The 17,690-nt window shown below is 41.3% G+C and overlaps 1 pseudogene; it reads right to left on the bottom strand.

The window, feature by feature from the left end:
- Window positions 1-572: 572 nt before the first annotated feature.
- Window positions 573-1,756, bottom strand: LOC121833268 (annotated as a pseudogene).
- Window positions 1,757-17,690: the final 15,934 nt, after the last annotated feature.

The following is a 17,690-nucleotide window of genomic DNA, read 5'->3' as shown; positions in this document are numbered from 1 at the left end:
ATTGCGCCGTGTTGCCGAATTTTGTCGGCGATGTCACTATCTGAGTCAGGTCGTTCGAGAACGCACAGTCAAGTAACATCTCTGAATCACGTGCGTGTGCTCCCGCCGATCTCATTTTTAACCAGTCAATATGGGGTAAATTAAAATCACCGGCCATGATTATTCGTACGCGATCATTAAGAAAAGCTCAAGAAAGTCGTGTAATTGCTCAAGGAACACTGGTGAGGCATTAGACGGTCTGTACACTACTCCTAGAACAAGGCTATTCCCGTAAAAGTTAACCCGACACCACAAACGTTCGCGGTTAGGAATGCCTGGTAGTAGGCACGCGCCTAACTCGGACTTCAGGACAATCGCAAAGCCACCGCCACGTGACGGTCTATCGTTTCGGTATATTTTGTGTGTCGGAGGAATGACTTCGCTGTCCTGTATATCTGAGTGCAGCCATGTCTCGGCTATCAAAGTGGCGTGGGGGTCAAAATCATGGAGCATTGCCTCGAAATCTGTAAGTTTTTTTTCAGAACACTTTGCGCATTAAATGACACAAGTTGGAAGGTTATTTGTTTTTGACGTCACGGAGCGGTGGGAACCCGTTTCTTGCTGCTGCTGGGCAGTTTCACGCGCGTTTGTGTGCTGTCATCCCACGCATAATTGTCACCGTTTACATGAAGCTTATCATGAACCAGAAACACTTTAGCGTCGTTTTGTTTATCTGGCTGCGCAGATGTCCAGTGCAACTTTCGCGTTCGAACTGTTTCCTGCGACAAATCATGCCGGACAGAAACCTTTTTCCCTTCAGTAAATGACAATTCTTAAGAACAGACATTTTTTCACTGTGCTCTTGGAAGTGCAGTATGACTGGCCTTGTTTTTTCGGGAACATGTCTACCAAGACGATGCAGACGATCAACACTGTTTACAGTGACCTTCAGAGTGGTTTTGAAAAGATTTATGACTTTATCTTTAAGCGAGTCTCCAGTTTCGCCGGGTTGCTCTTCAATACCAAATATAACAAGGTTGTCTTTTCTGGACCGGTCTTCGAGTTCAACAAGCCTCCTCTCTTGTAGTTTGTTCGCTTTCTGAATATCTGCAATAACTTGTAGCAGAGAAGAGTCCCGTTCATTTCTTTGCAGATCATCTATGTCCTTTTCTGCTTTATCCAGCCGTGTTATGACGTCTCTGACAAATGAATCTAAACTTATTTGTTTTTCCTTGATCTCTTTTATTTCTTTCCGCATTTCAGATTGGCCAGCAAGAAGCTGGTCCTGTGAATCCTTGATACGAGGTCCAGGATTGGTTTCTACATCTCCTGATTGTAATAACATTGCTGATATCAAGTCACGACACACTGACGCAACGCTTCAAACTATGGTTTGTGGACTTGGTGACAGAAACAAGCACCGATCATCACTACGATAGGAGTGTACTGGATATGTGTAACTGACCTGGACAGTGAAGAAGACGGGCGTATTTAGCGTCCTTGCCATCGCGATGTCACCAAGTCCACTGAAGCCGATGAGATCGTTGTGGGCGTTTATAGGTAAAGTTCCGGATGTGACGCCAGGGTAGAACGCAGGTTCCGGAAAGCTGTACACCAGGGGGAGGCGACCACGTTCCGTCGAGTCACCATTGATGCCTTGTTGATACGAAACCGTGCCGAAGCTGTCGGCGTCGAAGCTGTTGGCGCCGCCGCTTGCTATCTGACACAGCAACACCTGGACAGTGAAGAAGACAGGCATATTTAGCGTGCTTGCCATTACGATGTCATCAAGTCCACTCATAGATTTGAGTGAGGTCGAGCGCAATCAGACCCAATCAATCGAAAATAATTAGCAAAATATTAAACTCGTAATATAAAGAAAGAGAATCACATAAAACAGATTTAACGTTTCCTGCCAATTGCGAAACATATTGTCCGTCCGTTTATTTTATGTTGCTCCCTTTATTTATAATACCCTTACCAGCACGCGCCCCATCCCAAGTTTAACTGCGTGTTTTTGGTATATTTTAGTAAATAAATAAATTTCCCAGCGTGCACAAACGAAATTGATTGTTTCGCCACGCTTTACGCTTATTGCCTTTGCTATTTTTCATATTCGTAAATTATATTAGGACAATATCTGAATCACGTGACTGCATATGATTTTGATTTAATTTTTTATGTCATAATGTTCATTATCTTTAACAAAATTTAAATATCTGACTTCATAATATACTGGTGTGTTTAAATTATTATGAATTCAAAGTTAGAAAGCAGACAAGTGTGTTTTAAATGGAAACATTAAATCGTTTAAATTGTTCTTCGTGAACAAAACTTTAAATTAATAGGTCACAAATTTCTGGCGAAATAAAGCTAGATTTTTAGCCTGTTATATGATAAAACCCTAAAGTGCAAAAGAACATAATGAAATAAATTTGGACGTTTCAAATCATTTGTGTCGCTTTTGATGCTCACTTATTTATTACAGAAATTTAAAGAAAATGCCAATTAGTTAATCTGCCTGCAAGATTGAACGTTCGAATCGGGAACATGTAACCAAGCAAACAAAAGAGAAACAAATATTACTTTTTTTACGTACAGCTCGCCTAACACACATATAAAGGTTTAATAACTCATCGTCTTTCTTTTGCAAGCCACCAAAGGTTAACTAGTGAGGATACGATAATTATGCGTTTCAATTTTATTCAAATCTATTAGGCAGAGCCACTCAGTTATCTTAATTTATGTATTGTAAAATACCACAATGTCACAGCTTAAATTGATATAGCTGCAGGGCACCAGATGATTCACTAACCTCAATATCCAAGAACAATAATATCTGAAAGCTTAAATAAAGAGTAGGGCTCGGCTGTTTGTATTTACACTTCCCGCTTTCTTATACGCGACATGTCCTTCGGCGTTGTTATTGATTAGTAGGGCAACCGCATTGTCTGTGGAGCTTAAATAAAACGCTCGGGTTTTGTTTTATGCTTTATTTCTTAAAGGGGTGATGCAACGATGTTTGTATTTTGCGCAAATACCGCTTAGAACGAATCCCTGACGTTAATGACCTGTGAAATACTCGTTTGTTTTTCACCACACGCAATGTAAGCCGCAGAAAAAAAAATAAAGAAAAGCGAGCAGAGTTCACTCCCTCAACTCGCAGCCAGAGCATGCGGCCACGTGATCTGGAGCCGATTATATGCCGCCAATGTTGATCTCAGCCATGCGCTGGGGTTGGCAAGGCACAGGACACGCGCTGAGTTCCTGACATTGTTATGGTTCGGCTGTTGTCGTCATTGCAGCGATTGGACACAGGACACTACCCGAATGCTTATGAGCTCTCGATTATCACGCGCCCAAATCGAGTGTCCACGCCATGCTCGGGTCCAATCTATGAGCCGCATTCAAATATCGTCAGTGGACGGTACTGCTACTCGCCCAGCTACGTCATCAGGTTTTGCGAAGGAGAGATTGAATGAAAGCACTCGGTTTTGTCCTCAAAATTCAACAAAAAAGTTTCTTGGTCAGTAGCGTTGCGTGCGACTATTCCTTGGGTCCGACTAGTGCCAGTAAGCTCGTGTAAAGTGAAAAACATCCCAATTGAATATCGTTGCACCGCCCCTTTAAGCTGTCGGTCACTACAGTGCTTTAATGCCGGATATACTAAATATATATATATATATATATATATATATTATGTTAAGGGTGACTGAATTTGTATATTAAAAAAGATGTTAAATATATATAGCGAAGTTATCATTATTTTTTTTTTAATTTCATGTGTCACATTCGTAATGTACTATGAATTTAATTGTGTGTCCAGTACATTTGATTGTGCTTTGTGTAAGTATTTTTTGTGATGATATTTATCTGTGTTACAAGTGCTACAACTGTTACAAGAAGTGTCGCGGATCGCATCAAGAGCCTGACTATCTTATTTTGCACCACCGCGCCCAAATATAGTTTTAATACAATTGTAATGTTATGAAGTGGTAGGAACATAGATATTGATAGAAAGTTTCATAACTGAATAAAAGAAATTGGAATCACAAATGGGCAGAATGAGTCATAAGTGCTATTTTGTCGGTTCTTGTATTAATGGTACTGTTGAGTAACGGAATACATACTACCCATAGTAAAGGCAATGGTATTCTTTTTACGCCTACTACGGCTTTGACTGCTGCTCGTACCGCTGACGACGTGTGCTAAGAAAAAAAAAACGCGCAATAAATCTAGCAATGCAACATAAGCTGCGTGTTAAGATGAAAACTATTGTTGGAGATGATATGGCTAATACAACCATGAGGGAGGGGCTGCAAAAATTTAGATAGTCTGAATGAACTAAGTAAGAAACACGTTGGTGGTACTTTAAATTGTTATATTGTCGGAACACAAGTAACTTGTATTCCGAGGATATATTTATATTTCACGTAAAAGAAATTATTCGAAGTAATTTATTGCGAACTGTTGCTAGTGGACTGCCTAAGCTAGAAAATTGTAATTTTTTTTCATTCAATGAAATTCTCGCTAAACGAGAAAACGTAGTCTTGAAACTAATGAAAATATTAGTTTGATGTTAGCAGAGAGGTTGCTGCGTCCATTTACCTTTACACCGTAGACAATATTAGGGGAATAACTACTAAATTGTGTTGTCATTTTTATGGCGTTTTGACAACCATCAGCTTCTAATGATGATCACGGTCAACTGTTTATACATTTTACTAATGAATAAAAAGTTGGGAATAAACAGAGCTGAATCTTGAGTTTGAAGTTTCCAAAACAACACACGAGTTAGCTTTTCCTAGAAGCTACATCGTGAAAATCAGTAATCATCGGTAAAATATGAACTTATAAATCTCCTTTCTGGAACGTAGAATAACAGAATTCTGGCATGGAACCCACGACTGAAAGAGATAATTATGGCCCAGCAGTTGCTGCGTCTGAAATTCTGCTAGTGATAAATTGAAATCTTGGACTGCAGGAGTGTCATTCGATGACCCTGAAGTGTCATTCTAATAGACTAAGACATATTTCTTGCGAAACGCATAGTCAAGCGCCTCATGCTTCATACACCATTAATAAATCTCACCGGTGTCATTGTCCCTCTCATAGCGGCCGTGGATTTTCTGCTCAGCCTACTTTTGCCTGATGAGTATGTTTTTTTTTTTTTCTTTTCTTGCATTGAATGGTAATGTTGTTGTTTTTTTTCTTGGAGGGGGGGGGGGGATACGTTCTGAATCACCCACAAGTAAACAATAACTAATCAAAACTTTCAAGCAATCCTGGCCTGTAGAGAAAGTAGTGTTAGCCTCCGAATATATTTTGAGTGATTAGACAAAGGAGCATATAAAGAACTCTTTGTTTCATCAAATCTGAGTTTGCTCAGCACCCGCACGCGTTGTCGAGCTTATCGTCGTTAAGTTTCACAGAATTCTGGGAGCTAATGGTCCGAAAATATAGTGAGAAAACAAATTTTACAGCCATATTATTCGTTGTTTCTTCTTTATGCTATAGTTTGGAGTCAGTACCGCTATACTTTCGAAAGGTGTCCAGCCACATGAAAAGAATGAGTTGGTGCACCAATTTCCATCCAAAATTCCTAAAGTAAAAAAATGCCATGCCAAACAGATGCTGGCTCTTGAAAAAAATCTAGGTGACTATACCCAACAAAAAGATATATAGAGATTTATTTAAACCTCAAGAACATTATAATTTCATGGACTGACCACATCGAGGGGGTAGGGGAAGAGGGGGGGGGGGGGGGGGGGAGTGTGAGTGCTCCCATCGGTGTTAAGGCGCTACCTAAATGACAGGCGACATGAACTCGTCGCGGTAATTGATTTCGTTCTGGATTAGCATTCGCTGAGAACGAGGTTCGACTTATGACGCAGAAAGAAACATTATTCGTGCTGGTGAAATGTGGTGCCACCTTGGTGTGTTGTGGAAACTCGCATCTATCAGGTTTACACCCGAACTGTTGCGTCATTCAGATCATGCGATCAACAAATAGCGTTGTTTTTCAGTTCGTAAAAAATATTGCACTTAAGCATAACCTAGCAAACAGTGATATCCACGGCGACAGCGAGACAATCAAAGCGTGGAGGCTAGCCACGTGACCACACGCCATCAGAGCGCGCTCCAATCGAGCAGAAGGGTCGCTTTTTCCGTACATTCAATTTGATTGTCCCACAGGGGACGTAGCGCTCGCTCTTGACCAATTATTGTTGAAACAGAGTATGTACCTTCCTAGAAGTGAATGTATGATAATATTGTGAATCACTTTTATCCCTTCCCGCAGTGTTGTCGGGCGCCTATACTTTGTTTCAGCTTAAGTTTAAAAGCAGCCGACGATACTAGCTAATTGGACGAATCAAGCAGCGTCAAAAGCGCAAGTAATTTTACGTTTTCTGTTTATCATTGGTTCAGCAATGATAGAATACATACAAAAACTTGCCGGACACATGTAAGAGTGCTGCATTCCTACACGCAGCGCATTCTTACAAGCCGTGCGCCAGGTCTTTCTTTCGCACACGGCGCTTTAACAGTGATATCACGAATAATACTCCAAAACTGCTGGTGCGTTCAATCGCTACCGTTCCTCTCTAACCCAGTTGATAAGTGAAAAATCAGCGATTAGTGTCATTGTGCAATGCGAGGCACACAGGCTAGAATGTGTAAAGATCCGAGGTGAGCATCGCAACTCTAACTGGAGGTCGTTATCGGTACAGTCACATTCACACTTAACGGAAATTTACGAATATATCTTAACCCGGATAAAGTACTATACTACTATAGTATAATATTACTATGCTATGTTTAAGCGAACTAAGAATAGAGCAGATATACAGAGTTTCAAAACAGAGCAATAACTAGACACTGCAGTAGTAGCATTGGCTGGCGCTTAAAAGAACAAATACAGCGAGATTACCTTTAATGCTTGTTTTATAGAAGTACGATCGCCGCCATACATTCGTGGATTTTGCAACTACCGAATTGGCTAATGCCCTAGTCTGCTTGGTCGAGAAGGGCGAACAAAACCGTGCCCGTTGCATCGAGGGGCGTGGGAAAGTGGGGAAACCCGCTCGTTTCTCACGCACTGAAGCGTTAACAAAGGGCCCAACTTACTAAAACGTGTCCATGATCGCCACGTGCATTTTATGTTGGAAGCAAAACTGGCAGATGATCGATGAGGTCCCGGCAAGCCGACGGGTGTGGAGCGTTTGATGCCGAAAGGGCACGCCACTTGGTTTGGATCGATAAAGAGGCCGTCAGTGCAGCTAAACGTCAGTGGTCGCTTCACTTTGTAGGAGATGGATCTACCAAACCAATTCCCTCGTACGTGCCTTGATGTTAGGTGCCAAAGTCGAGGCTTGGGCGAGTTGGTACATACTTCGGAATTAAAAAAGGTGCGATGTTTGGCGCATTTTTTTATTTCTTTATTGGTGGTGTATCACGTCGGCTAAATTTTTCCTTCTCTTTTGTTCGTGACAGCGCAAGTATATATTCCGATTTTTGCGATTAATAAACTCAGTTGTAAGCCAGCGCTGCGTCCGTGTTAATTCTTTGTCTGGTCCTCGTCTTTCCGCCCTGTTTTTAATTCCGAAAGCACCATGTTAGGATTACTGAAGAACAGGCACAATAGGTGATAGATACGATTTCATAGATCCGGAAGGTGTTCCGGCGACTCCCTTAATAGATATATGGACAGATGATATGGCTGAACCCTTTATCACGGGTAATGCATTGCGACACCTAGCCTAGAAATAAAAATGATATATAATTCCATCCGTTACCCCTTCAAAGCCAATTTGATGTTCCTCTGCAAATGAGGGCGGTCGGGGATATTACCTGGATGACCTTTGGTGGATCTGGAAAAAAACGTAAAACATCACCCCTGCTTTTGTTCCTCCTGAGACAGTCGGCGATTTTTTTCTGGTTAAACGTAGTCAAAATTACCCGAAAATCGGGCACACTGAGAGACATGGTCTAGATTTCTGGTCGAAGCAGACAAAGCCCTATTTTGCTTAGTAGAATAGCGTGTTGGTTTAAGTCATGGATGAAGAAAGAATAAACAATTAAAACAGGGACGACACAACTACATCTTTCAACTAGCAACATTGTTGCTAGTTGAAAGATATAGTTGTGTTGTTCCTGTTTTAATTGATTATTCTTTCTTCATCCATGAAGCCCTATTTGTTTCTTGTTTTTTACAACTTGAGATGATGTCGCTGCTTTAAATTGAGGTCATGACGAGATGCACCGCGGTGGAAGGTCACAACGAAGTGTAAAAATTCTGGGAGACGTGGGTGTGTGTAAAATTATATATAAACAGTTGCGTCAATAAAGCTTAGTATATGCGTTTAAGACGTTTTGTGTTTGTCCCCTTCTTCATCAGTCGTCTCCGGTTTCTTCAAAATTGTGCAACATCAACCAGCTTACCTCTTTACTTACTTTTTCTTTAATCGACAGCGTGTTTAAAATTCCTCCGTGTCAGATCCCTTAAACGACAAGCCCAAGACTCATCTGGAATAAGCTGAGCAAACTATCTTAACTAAGATAAGCAAAATAAAATGTGGCGAATACCCTGGAAACGCGTCACGCGATAAATAATCCGGAACGAGGATCGAATTTCTCTGGAAATGTGTGCATCTGCGAAATGAATGCCAGCTTTCTTTCAGTAAAATAAAATTTTATTTTTCTGTTGCGCTTGCAAATTAAAATGCCCCAGCAGTTCCAAGACTGGGTTTTAAAGTACCAACTCAGTAATGCCCACAAAGCACGAACCATGAATCAGAATATACAAAAGAGTTATTTTAAAATCAGGGAAGAAGAGTATCAAATACATTACATTAGCATAGTGCTTAATTTGATCTAATAGCTTGTGTCCTTAAACTTCAACGGTATTACTATATAGCTCAAACACCGTGGTGATTTGTTAAGTATATAAATAAACGCACAAACACATCGAGCAACCTTAAGTAACGTAAACTTATATTGGTTAGTTATCATTTAATAATACCCCGAAAAGTTCTATTGTAACTGACTGAATGAGGACGGCAGGCTGTGTCTTTCGAGCATCCGATCTCCAGCGTGTTGTCCAAACTTTTTTCCGAGTATTCGCAGCGCGCAAGCGCACGAGGGCACGGGTCGCCGGAACTCTGTGGAAGGCAGAAAGTTCGAAAATGAGGCCGAACAATTAAAGCTCCTCCCTCCCGACCTCGCCTTGTCACTGAATATATTTGCGTACTTTTATCGTGTAAACCCTGCATACAGGAGGTCGTAGTCAAAGGAAAAAAAGCAAACATTTGCTGGCGACAGACACTAGTGACAGAGTTTGTTTCTCTAAACAGTATGTAGCTATACTACACTCAAACGTATCCTACTACGAGATAAAATTCTATTTCATAGGAGGCGCTAACGACACCGTACTCTCTTGGAGTCGTGAAAACTCGTTAATTGTAGTAAAATCATTATCTTGCCCGCAACTTCCGCCCGTTGACCACCTCGATTTGTCGTTCACGCATAGGATTCATCCGGATAGACTGGCTATCAATCTGTCATTAGAACAGCATTTACAAGTAAGTCTTGTGATATTCAAATTCACTTCCAGGCTCTCGCTCTAAGCTCACGCAGGCAGCAGGTACGGTCAAAGGCTGTTCAATCTTTTATACTGGATCGCGGTTCCGCAGTGCATTCATGCAGCGACTCTCTTGACTTCCGAAAAGCGCCTTTTTTATTTACAGGCACGTTAAACTATCGTTCCTTTTCAACGCTTTCTGAATTTTGCTGCGCTGTGGTTAGCTTTGAGCGCAAGCGTGTGCTGCCTACTGCGTACGTTCTATAAATGTGTAACAAAAATATGTGTGACAGTGGTCGAAAATTCAGCGTAGCTAAGTTAGGCTAACCGATTACAACTAAACGTCATTGCAACTGTCTTTCTTCCTCAATCACCCAAGAGTGCTTTAAAAGAAGAGGTGAGGACGTGTAACAGACATACACCGGCTAACGCTTAAAAAAACAAAAAAACTAGCTTTTCTGTATTTTAAATTGTCGATGCTCTCAACTTAAGACTGTGATTATTATTCGTCGTCAGAAAGAACGTTCAGTGCATCAAGATCCGCCTTTTTTTTTCTTCTAACGTGTCTAAAAATCTCTAATCTGGAACAACATACTATAGTTTGTTTCTTTCCAATGTGCAGATATTTAGTCATTTGGTTTTACGCCTCTACTGTCTTCTTCAGTTGTGGTTTTGTATAACCCGTTTTTGGATCGATTTATAACACTATATGTTCTTTATTAACTGGAGATTGAACGCATTACGTGCTTCACAACGAACAATTATGAAAAGAACCGCGATATGGACCACTCCAAAAACGCACGAGTAGATTAAAATAAAAATTAAAAAAAAAACGTCGCGACGTGTAAGCGCTTTAGGCGCTGTAAAAGAGGGGCGGGGAAATTTGTTTCGAGATAAAATTAGGGTTCCCGCGCCCCTTGTTCCATAAATAATTGGAAGACGAATTTATGTTCGGGGAAGCGAAGGGGGAAAATATTATAGCGATGAAAGAAGGCGATAAAGGGAAGCCAAAGCCTGCCCTTTCCGCTGCGTTTTTTTTTCTATTAATTTAGGAAGATGCAATTGGCTAATAAAACGTCTTAAAAAAACGCAGTTCTTGGAATTTGTGAAAATATTGGCGTACCTCTGACCCTCTTCTTTTTTTTTCTCTGATCCGTGCAATGGTGTCGTAGAAGCTATGCGCCGAGAAAGTGAGGGAGAGGAGGAGACAAAAGGGGACGTCAGAACGCCGAGCTCTGATTGGACAGATTAGTGGGTAGACAGAAAGCTAGCTGCCTCTGTTTTCTCTGCAGTCGTTAACGCGTTCGAATGCCAAAGCTAAACGCCCGACGCCAGCGTTTCGCGTTCTAACATGTTCTGAGGGCCAAAGTATGCACTTTTTGAAACAGGGTTTGAAAAGGAGAGAGCGTTGTCCGTACAGTGAGAGGGCGCGGCTAGATAAAGAAAACAAAGATTTATACAGTAGAGTCATACACACCGCTGTTCTGCACCGGCGTCAAGCTGACGTAAAAATGAGAATGCGTAGGGAAAGTTTGAGCACTCTATTCTTTTCAACCAAAAATTGTCCGTGCAGACGATAGATTGGGTACCCGGAAAGTATGAAATATGGAAGATGGATGGAGACTGAGGAAACAAACTCGAGATATGAACTTCCATAGAATGCGGCAAGAAGAGATCGGATAATACTCCAAACAGACAGTTCGTAAGCCAATAACCGAATCTGGCAAACCGGCCAGCGAAGAATAAAAAATGAAAAAAAAAACTCTGGGTATTGGGTTTCTAATGTACTCAGAAAGGGAGCAACGTGGCGAAGATGAACGCGATTTCTGCGGGCGCCGCCCCAACCGGTGACCACCCATCCCGCCGTAGTCATTGGGTCGATGCGCGGGTTTCGGTGCTAGGAACGTTTGGTCGATCATTTCTGCGCTCCGATAACGATACCCGATAATGATACTGTGCGTGCGCGAATGCGCCGTCGGATGATTGAGTTGAGTTATCGGAGTTATCGGAATGGTCTACTTAAACTCCCTAGAATGGCCTTAGGAACGTATCCAGGAACATGTAAGAAAATATATTTATTTATTTGCTTACTTTTAGGAGCTACCATCGGCTAGAAGCCTAGGACGGTAGAGCACCAAGTCATATTACAAAGGTAAAAACGACAAAACAAATAAATCCAGAAAACAACCCGACGACAAAGCACTAAATCAGATTGTCAACGCTTTTCTTGGATTGATGTAATGCCATCATTACAAAAGGCAAGCCGCGAATCTAGATGATAAAAATAGTTCTTTATGCGAACTACAGGAGAGAAACAATGCCTGGAATTAACGGCAAAAGTGCGGTTGTTGCGAAAATGTCTAAGAGGCACATTTAGATTGATGCGAGACAAATAAAAGGACAGTCATAATACCCATGCCTACTCTTGAACGAAAATATGAGATCACATCTGCCGCGCCTTCTTTTTAGCTCCACCAATCCTAAGCGATTGAGCACATTCACCTGTGAGTATGGCTCGGACAGGTCTTGTCTTGCGTGAAACGTACATGCCAATTGTTTTTGGACACACTATAACGTCGCTGCAGCAGTCGCACTAAGGTTGTCCCAGACAACTGAACCAAAGTCTAATTTGGGAAACATAAGGCTTCTCTACAATGCAAACAGAAACATGAAGGATCGCGAAACACAAAACTAAGGCGAGGAACAATGCCCAACACTTTAAAAGAGGCTGACAATATCATTCCAACATGACTGTTGCAGTTCAGGATTTCATCTAGCATAACGCCAAGATCCCGCACAACCGATACACGTTTAATAGCAGCGTTGTCTAGAGAGTAATCGAAAGTAACCGGAAGGGTTTTGAGTGTGAAAAAAATTACCTGCGTTTTGCGATGACTTAGGTCAATCTGATAATCTACACACCATGTAAATTTTGCTTCCATGTCGGTTTGCAGCAAGGCGCAATCATGAAGACATTGGATTTCCGATATAGCTTTAAATCGTCAGTGAACTGGGACAGAGTGGAGTGCTGTATCACTTCATGGATGTCATTAACAAACCCATTAAAAAGCGAAGAACCTATATTTGAACTCTTATACAATCTTGTGCGCAACAAAGACGAGGACAAAAGCAGAGAAGAGGACACAACAAGGCGCAACTTTCAACTGCATTTTATTGAAAACATGCTCCGGTATATATATAGTCTCAACCATCGTTACAATGACAAAAAAAAAACACCATGACAGAGCATAACTGGGAAACAACACTATCTCGTTCTCAGGAAAAACAATTCCTTCTCCGATAATGCGATCGACGGCATAGCAACACACATGTCTCCTAAATAATCAATGTGCTCGGCTTCTATGATTTCGCGTGTTACCGCTGACTTGCATTTCCCGATTTTTACGCATTCATCCAACCGTGGGGTACAACCGCATGTCCTGCAATGCAAGTCAAGAAAGCCACCGTTCTTTTTTTTGCACGCTGTTATTGTGCTCGCTAAGCCGATCATTTAGGCAGCGCCCCGTCTGCCCGACGTAGTGGCTGCAACAGGACAACGGAATGCGGTAAACCACGCCATCTGTACAGTCGACAAATTTCGTTCTGTGCTTCTTTTCACATCCGTGTTTGGCACGCACGCCAGGCTTTGATAGTTTGCACAGTTGCATGAGCTTATTGGGCGCAGAAAACACTACCTTTACATTTGATCGCATTGCTATTTTCTTTAGATTGTGCGACACTCGGTGTACATACGGAATCACAACAACTTTTCCTTTTTGTCTTACCGGCTGGCTCTCATTGTTTTCTACGAGACAGCGCTTTCTTAGAAGGCCTTCCGCGACCGCAACAAGAATGTGTTTTGGATACCCAGCTGCGAGCAAGCGCAAAACTTGCCGATTAAAACCCTGGGGGATCAAATGCTCACAGGACTTTTTTAGTACATTGGTGAAACACAGGTTAACAATACTCCTTTTGACTAGCTTCGAGTGGGCTGAATGAAAAGGAAGTAACGGCTTATTCGCACGTGGCTCATAGCACCAACAGATGTGGTCGTTGAGAAATAAAAATCTGATGTCAAGGAAGCGAATAGTGTTGTCCACAGGTATCTCATGCGTGACCTCGAGTGGGCCAAAACATTCCTTAAAAGTGGTCAGGGTAACGATGGTTGAGACTATATATATATACCGGAACACGTTTTCAATAAGATTCAGTTGAAAGTTGCGCCTTGTTGTGTCCTCTTCTCTGCTTTTGTCCTCGTCTTTGTTGCGCACAAGATTGTATAAGATGTCAAACCAACTCGCCCAAACAACCATTCTCCTATATTTGAACCATGTGGCACTTCGGAGGGAACCGAAAACAAATGCTGCTTGGCTCCTCGGTGGAAAACGCAGTTTAGTCTATCTCGAAGATAGCTAGAAAACTACGAACAGTAACAGACACTTAAAGCATGAAAAGATAATTTACGAAGTAAGATTTTCTGACTGACACGATCAAAAGCCTAACTGCAATCGAAATAGACTGTATCAATTTGTTCTCGACAGGAAATGCTTTGTGTTACGTCACTCACGAAAGTGACAAGGTTAGTTTCAACAGAACGTCCGCTCATTAAGCCATGCTGATTCTCAACTATGACTCATTTGAAGATGCTTGACAGATGCGTGTGAACTTTTTTTTTTCAAAAACTAGAGAATGCCTGTAACAAAGATATAAATCTGTAGTTAGCCACACAGGTAGGGTTTACTGATTTCAGTAACGGAATCAAAACGCCTTTCTTCCAGGCGCTCGGAAACACAGAATGTTTAAAAGACAACGTAAATATGTGAAAGAGCAAAGAAGAAACAATATCGGTACAGCCTTTTACAATGAACAAGGGATACTGTCATGACCACAAGACTTTTTGAGAGAAAGCTTCATAATGGCGACTAAAACGTCGTCAAGCGTAATGAGAGGTGGTGCAAAATTATTACAAAATGATGGAGGGGAGTCACTTAGGTGTTGGTTTTGGGCAACAAATAAACGGACCAAAAATGACTGGCAGAGAGATTGCAAACATCATCGGTATCGGAAATATATTCTGTATCGTAGAGCAAGCTGATGCTATGTCCGCCATGTTTATGCTTAGTGCGACTGTGCGCAAAGTGCCAAAACCCCTCAGGGTGCTGAGTCACGTTCTGATGGACAAATGAATGGTATACCTCTCTGTCATAATTGATGAGACATTTGGCCAGCGCCCTGCATTCTCGGTATTTTTCGCGTGCATTGCCGGGCTGAGGCCTTCTAGACAACCTGTGTAGATGCAGTTTTCTACGTAGGACTCGTTTAAGTTAAAAGGAAAATCATACAGGATATTTGCAAGAGCGACAAACTTTCCTCGGTATGTAGCGTGCCATGCCTTCGGTTACAATATAGATTAATTCCGAAACTGCTGTGTCAGTAGAGGTAGCGCTATAAACGCCTTCCAAACTGCCGGCCTCACGAAACCGATAAAGACCAAGATAACCGCCTTTCCAGTAATCGAATCTGTCAATTGAACTATGCTGCACAGCAACTTTAGAAATATTTAGATTAACACTTAATGGGGCGTGCCAAATATCTATTGGAACCTGCAGTTCGGTGACTGGTGCAATTGAATGGTCGTCTATGTTGCTAAAAAATACGTCTAATGAATTACCGCACGCATTTGCCGGTAAATCGCCCAGCCCGAACCCATTGAAACTGAGAAACTTAACAAGGTGCGAAACTTTGCTGGGTCCATTCGATGTATCCTGCAGCTCCCACCAAGTTCCAGGAACGTCAAGATCACCAAAAATAACGGTATCATACTTTTCGGGATCAAGCTTGCTTGATAAGTCCTGAAGAACGATACCGAACTCGTCACTAGACATGGAAGGTGACTCGCTCAGTCCTGGTCTTACTTAAAAGAGAAAATCTATTTAATCTGGCGTCTCGGTCTTATTTACATCGGTTAATTTTTGCTAAACTGTGTAGATACACATTTTAAAATAAAAAAAAAAGCTATACGGGACGCTGTGAAGTGGCATTAAAGCCTAAACATGCTGAATTGTAGTACAAAATTTTTGTTTCTTTATTTACGTACATTTAACACTTAAAAGTTCGTTGATGCATCATATCTATAATGTGGGTAACCCTGTTTCGAAGGAAATATGAAACATTTGTTGGGTTTATAAAAACTAGCAGGATATTGTTTTTTTTTTCTTTAATATATATTAATATTACTATTTTTTCCGACCGGATGCGCCTTCGCAATACTTCTGACTTCTGCTTGAGATAAACACGGTAGACATGGCTCAAAGCGGGTGTGTCGAAAAACCATGATTTTGATTAGCTATATACAGAACAGCACAACATATAAAAAAAAACACGTCCTATCATCTTTAAAACATCATTTCGTATTCGCAGTTATCATTTAATAATATCTGCAGGCAACACATCAAAAGTAACTAGAGTGGGGCGTCTTCCTTGTCTTCCTTTTAATACTGAAAGACGCGCGAAAGTAAGTAAATTGGTAGTCGAAGGGGCTTCTACTTTTAAAATAGTTTTAAAAGCCGGTCGAAGTGTTTTAATTGCCGTTTCTTTTTTAATTTTTATAAAACTCGGCGTGCGAGACGCCTCAGCGGGTGTTTTCGCAGTTCGTTGAGTCGAGAGAATTTAAATATAAACCGAAACCTGTGGCGATGTACTTCTTTGCCTCAGTTGGTTGTTGCGTTATTTTAAGTGTACCAAAGGGCTACCATATTCTATTTACTCGCCTTAAAGATATTGTCTTTCAAATGTTAAGATATATATATTTTTTCATATCGGTTTCTCCAGGACTTAGGTGTCATATATCCCGAAGGAAAGAGTCTATTTTATATATATATATTTTTTTTGTTAATCAGAATAATTACCGACAGTTTAACCTCAATACTTTACGGGGCGTACCGTGTTTTACGAGGCAGTCAACAAAAAACGCGAAGTAAGAAATACACACGACCATCAAGGAATCGTTATACATTGTACGTGCTTATAATATGGTATGTACAACTTCCCGGGTCGTCGGAGACAATAGACGGAGAGCTTGAGAAACGACGGGTGGCGCTAATATTGTTCATGCGTCATGCTTCGCGGTTGCTTTTCGGCCTTAATATCGGCTAGTACTGCCATCTTATTGTCTGCGAAGCAATATTAAGGTGCACGGCACTTGCCACACCCTGGGTTTCTTAGGAGCTCAGTGGGTATTATTCCTTAGTCTCACAACCATTTTCTTTATCAGGATCTGTTTTTATGAAAATAACGCGTCTCGTTGGGTACCCATCAATTGTTATCTATGGCGAGAGCTGTACAAATTATGAGCCAGGAAAAAGTTGTGAATTGGAGCTGCAGTTCCCAATATGTTGCGCCAAATATGGCTTGCCCATAAGATATATTACTTTCAGGCCAAGAGCGCAGTATAATATCCCGCCGATATCACGGACTGCGAAAACCGATCGTTACTTTTTGTGCGTCTGTCGTTCCAAAAAAGGCTTATTTTCTCTAAATTAATCAGAATGTTCAATGCATGAATTTCAACTTTGAATTCCACTCCAACTTCCACCCTCCCAAAAACTGGCGGGTACGTGAAACAGGTGTAAAGGTCTGTTTTAGCTCATATTGACCGCGATAGTACTTGTTCACACACCGTTTCGTGCGCGAATTTTTTTATTACGCGAAGAGCGCCTCTCATCATCGTAGCGCATTATCCAAATTAGCGTCATGCACGTAGTTCCTTCATGTCACGGTGAAATATTTTATATATTGAAGAAATATTAAAACGTCATACGTAAAAATATTTAATTAACATAAAGTGTACTCATCGTGCAGAGTTTGGAAATTTTTCATTCATGTCTTTCTTGTTAATGCCAGAACATTGAAAGAGCCTCTAAAGTCGATAAGTACTCTGCTCCGGAAAGAAAATGTGCAAAGCCTTCTAGTGTTGGAATTGCGTAATACTCCCTCATTAGCGAGAGTCTGTTGTTGGGCTAGTAGGTGAAAGTTATGAAGCATGCCGTAATCAAAGGGCCAGAAACAAAAGACACACGCACTCGGAAGCCTGCATTTGTGTATTCTTCCTTGTGTCCGTTTTTTTTTTCTT

The sequence above is a fragment of the Ixodes scapularis genome, unplaced genomic scaffold (genome assembly GCF_016920785.2).
Source record: "Ixodes scapularis isolate PalLabHiFi unplaced genomic scaffold, ASM1692078v2 PGA_scaffold7__128_contigs__length_106722199, whole genome shotgun sequence".
Taxonomy (NCBI): domain Eukaryota; kingdom Metazoa; phylum Arthropoda; class Arachnida; order Ixodida; family Ixodidae; genus Ixodes; species Ixodes scapularis.
The sequence above is the reverse complement of the archived record's forward strand: the minus strand, read 5'-3'. Positions and strand labels throughout refer to the sequence as shown.